We start from the raw sequence: 5,096 nt of genomic DNA on the forward strand, positions 1-5,096 counted from the left end.
CACATGAATGCAGAGCAGCACAAAACCTCCCCTGTACATAATGTCTCTCTCTTTCTCTTTCTCTCTCTCTCTCTCTCTCTCTCTCTCTCTCCCTCTCCCTCTCCCTCTCTTTCTCTCTCTCTCTCTTTCGCTCTCTCTTTTTCTCTCAGACTCCTGACCTTTTCAGTAATTCAGTCTTTAATGGAGATTGACAGGAGTAAGCCAGGGGACTCATGCAGTATATTACCTTTTCCCACACACACACACACAGACACACAGATGGGAACAGTCTCCTGCCTCTGTAGACACAACAGAGCCGAGGGCAATTTAACATATCTTTTCATCGTTGACTTGATAACTGATCTTATTCTGCCCACAAAACACAAAGACGTTTAAATAAAGGAACCTGCACACGGTCTTATATGTCACCTGGCCACGCCCCCACAGAATCTCTGCATAGCTACGCCTCGACCATCTCCTGCTCCTGTGAAGAGGATTTAAATATAACATGTAAGATATAAATTTAACATTCAGGATGTAAATATAAGATCACAGATTTGATTTAATATGTTCTCATAGGCTCAGCATCCTATTCAGAGTATGTCTCCATGGCAACAGTAGCGACGATGCTATACATCTCAAAGGTAAGAACCTTTCAGTCACAAATTGTAAATGTTGCAGAAAAAAAGTTGATATATGGCTTTACTGCCTCCAGTGGGATTTACAGGTATTGCATCTTGCGTCATGTTGATTCTTTTGACATGGAAACGCTAAAGCTTCATGAACGCAGGATAACATCAAGATAACATCCTGATTTAAAACATCAGCAGACATTTTCCCAATACTCATTCAGGCAGACACACACACACACACACACACACACACACACATGCACAAAACTGTCAAACTGTCAAAACTCCAAGTATACAAAATAAATAAAACACACAAACAGGTTTTGATGCCAGTTCTATTTTGGTTCTCATAGATTTTCTTCCTTACCACACCGCGTGGATCGCAAACAAGCCCAGATTAAACGATCAGAAGCCGTTTCTGTGCAACAGCACATTGGTGTGAACCCTACGCTTTGTTATGTAAGTGACCAAGAGGCACAACTGCCATCACAACATCCTCAGCAGGAGGTAAACAGCATCACCTGGCTCCAACACCCAAACACATCCGCTCCTCTGGCCCCCTTCAGGCACAGCAGACAGAATCTCAATGGATCAGAATATAAAAGCCATGTTTGCATCGTTTGCTATTGTTATCTGCACCGCCTGATCTCCATATAAGCTGTGAACTTTGAAAAACAAACACAACAAATTGACTTTATGTCAGATGAAAATTGGCTGTTTTTTTTACACTGCTGGGGAAAACAAAGCAAAGTTCTTTGATGGTGAGAAGATACAGCTCGCCGTCTTTTCACACCCTGATGTCTAAACGCCTCAAGCTGAGTTAACCGCTGAAAAAGTTATGAGACTGGAAAGTTGAACGAGCTGTCGAGTTCCTCTCCAGACATGAAATGCATCTTTATTTAAGCGTGATGCAGCTGAAAACTTTTTTGGGGGCTGTTTAAGGGTTTTGATTCTCCCAGACTCTCTGAGATTTAGACCTTCAACTCTGCAGACCTAGAACTCTGCAGTGGAGACGACGACGACATGGAGGAGGGAGGAGTCCTCGGTGGTCTTTTTCTGCCACATCTGGTCCCTATCAGATGCTTTGCCCCCTGCATCCCCGCTCTGTCAGTCCCATTGTATCAGCGGTGACATTCCGATCTTTCCAGGAACAATGGGAAGTGTTCTCTTCAGGGGAGCGAGCCAAGCGATGCCTCCCCAGATAAGGAAGTGTGCAGGAGCCACGACGGAGAGCTGGGGCAGGACTATTTACAGACAAGGAGGGTCTCACGTTGGGGTCCTTTGTCTCTTCATCATCTCTTGGCGTGCCAGTCATTTCCTTTTGTGTTCAGGTGTGATGTCACCGCTGAAGAACCTACAGCGAGTCGCCATCAATATCAATACAATACCAAAGACACTCAAGAGATGATTAGCAGATTTCAATGAACCTTGGTGGGCAGGTTGGACACAATCCGAGGAAGATTCCATTAGATGTTGGCACATGTTGGCCTGATGGTGGCGCTGTAATGACTTCACTTTACCACTGATATACACTCAAATATGAGCCAGCTTTAGTTCTTTTAGTTGGATTTACCCTCCAACTCATAATTGGCAGCAGCAAAAACAATGGCACAGTCCACACAGGCATACAATATGACACACACACACACACACCCATTTCTAAGGCTCAGTGTGTCTTCCATTTCCTGCACACTGGTCAGCTGCTTCCTGTCTGGCGCCACACCAGTGAGCGACAACTGACCATTAACAGCACCCTGTCCACCACAGGCACACACACACACAAACACACACACACACACACACACACACACACACACACACACACACACAGACACACACACAGGGTCATCCATTACAGTCAAACTGTCATTCAATATTTCACCACCCAAAAGTGATGAAGTCATCATATCGACGTACCTTTTGATTAATTATTTCTCTCTTATCATTAAACTATTTTACTTGACAGGATTCACAAATCAACCAGACGAGGACGTTTGTTTTGCCGCGAGGTGCGAATTTCACTTCCACGAGACGCAGAGAGTGATGAAGAGGAGGGGGGGAGGGGGGGTTCAAAGGGAAGCTCTGATAGATCCAGAGAAGATGATACGTCGAGGCAGATGAATGGCTGTGCTGGGGTGGGGGTGGAGGAGAAAGGGACGATGATAAAAAGAGAGAAAGAGAAATAAATAAAGAGAGAGAGACGGGAGAGAAATGTGACAGCTTTCGTTCATAAAGAGCATTAGATATGAGCCTCAGTCTGCCTTCCCCGGGGGATGTGACCTGATTTCTCTTTTTACAACACACACAGACACACACACACACACACACACACACAGGAGCTGTCAGTAGAATCCACTATATCAACCAACATCTAAACATCCTGATCAATAAAAGCCAAACCTGTGAGAGTTGATTTGAACCTTAGTAAACTCACACATCTGGACAGACTTACACTATAAAAAGACGTTAAAAAAAGTTTATATCTGAAGGACACATTTATAAAAAATCATTTGTGTTTGATTTTACTGTGCATTATTCACAGTAAAATCAATCAAACTAAACGAAAAATGTAAAAAATCTGAATAAACAACAAAAGCACATCTGGACTATAAACTTTGATTAATACAACGTGAAATAAAGAGTAAAAATCTTATTTATATTTGATCATATACTTATATTTTTTCGACAGGTTGTTGTACTGCAGGAACAAAAAACAAATCAATAACATTAAAGTAACATTTGGCCTGACTATCACCTCCCAGACTGATAACATAACAGCAGCGTTTGCATTTTAACGCCTGGATTTCCTTTCGTGCCAGAAGCTTCTCCAGCTTTATCTGCAACACGCCGGCCTGCATGCACGTTTACCGCTCGTGTCACCCGGATGTTCTCTGCGATATACGTTATCAGCTGGGGGGGGTAAAAGTATTCCCCTCTACTTCCTGTTCTTTACATTCCTAAATTCCTAACCATATCCCCCCCCCAGGGATTCCGGAGAAGAAAGAAAGAAGAAGAAAGAGTCTAAATTGGGGGCATGTTTAGGGCGACGACGTCTACGTTCCTTGCAAAAACAAAGCTCGCGACTGCAGAGGGGAAAATATGTGAAACAAGCTGAAAACGCAGACGTGAAGTTATTATTGTTACCCCCGGAAAATGAATTAACAGAAGAAGAGTTGAGCTGTAGCCTCCGGTGAGAGCTGCTTCATCTTCTGCTGCTGCTGCTGCTACCTCATTCTCTTTCATCTCAGCTGCCTCTTGTTTCACAGCCGTTTGTTATGTATGCACACATATAATATGGGACTCACACACACACACACACACACACACACACACACACAGGCTCATCCCATAATCTGTAAACTTCTTCATAGTTGGTTTTGACAGGAAGGACGAGATGGAGACTTAGTTTTCGACTTAGAACGTTATCAGATTTTTACATGGGCATCGTCACGGCAACCTGGACCCAAATTTCTTCTTCTTCTTCTTCTTAACCTTGGTCATATTGATTTTATTTGCACTTACCGGCACAGAGAAATTGTGCAAACTGAGACTGGGAACATGTTTTATCATAGTTAAGCATTAGCTGAGTGTGTGTGTGTGTGTGTTGTCCACTCCTTCGTGTGAGTGTGTGTGTGTGTGTGTGTGTGTGTGTGTGTGTGTGTGTATGTGTGAGAGAGAATGTATAAGAGCAAAGTGTCTCTGAACATCTAAGCAAAAAAACCTCAGAGATGGAATCCTCATCAGCCTGGCACTACAAACTCATACAGCACACGCGTATACACACAGCACACAGCACACACACACACACACACACACACACACACACACACACACACACACACACACACACACATATGTATACACTGAGTTAGATCCATTCAGACGCTGCTTTGAAATGGAAATGCTGCGGCCACATCCCAGGGAATAATGAGCAAAAGATTGAAGAATATCACTCTTTATTCACACACACACACACACACACACACACACACACACACAGGCTTCAGAGTCATAAATGATGTATTCTGTATACATTTTATTGCCCTTTTCTCTCCGTATATTGGGCTGACTGAACTGATTGAAGACACAAATATCCAGATACAAGAAAGAAATAGATGTGATATTTGTTTAGGAGTAAAGGAAGCTATAAAAATGCTTTAGAATCTTATTCATTCTCAAGCTCAAGGACTTAAAGCTTCCACACGTTGGCCCGTTCAGCCCGGGGAGAGGCGTTAATATGCAGACTAAAGTGTGGACCTGACTTTTGTGCTGCGGTGCTCGTGAGAGAACAAACAAAGGCAGAGGAGTGAAGTGGAGCTGCAAAGTTGTGTAACACACTCGTCCAGCACCACTTTAAACTTTGACCCCAACACTTAAGATGCTACCAAACATTCTATTCATTCTCTCTATAAGAACACACAGGGGGAAAACTGTCCACACACACACACACACACACACACACACACACACACACACACACACACA

General features: G+C 43.4%; 1 long non-coding RNA gene across 1 annotated transcript; it reads left to right on the forward strand.

Moving 5' to 3' along the window:
- Positions 1-417: 417 nt before the first annotated feature.
- On the forward strand, positions 418-1,039 carry LOC143015474 (uncharacterized). The gene is made up of 3 exons (XR_012965429.1): positions 418-489; positions 535-623; positions 965-1,039. It is a non-coding gene; the product is annotated as an uncharacterized LOC143015474 (long non-coding RNA).
- The last annotated feature ends 4,057 nt before the right edge of the window (positions 1,040-5,096 follow it).

The sequence above is a fragment of the Genypterus blacodes genome, unplaced genomic scaffold, assembly GCF_046128005.1.
Source record: "Genypterus blacodes isolate CSIRO-AG114 ecotype Tasmania unplaced genomic scaffold, CSIRO-AGI_Gbla_v1 ptg000204l_1, whole genome shotgun sequence".
In the NCBI taxonomy this organism is placed as follows: Eukaryota; Metazoa; Chordata; class Actinopteri; order Ophidiiformes; family Ophidiidae; genus Genypterus; species Genypterus blacodes.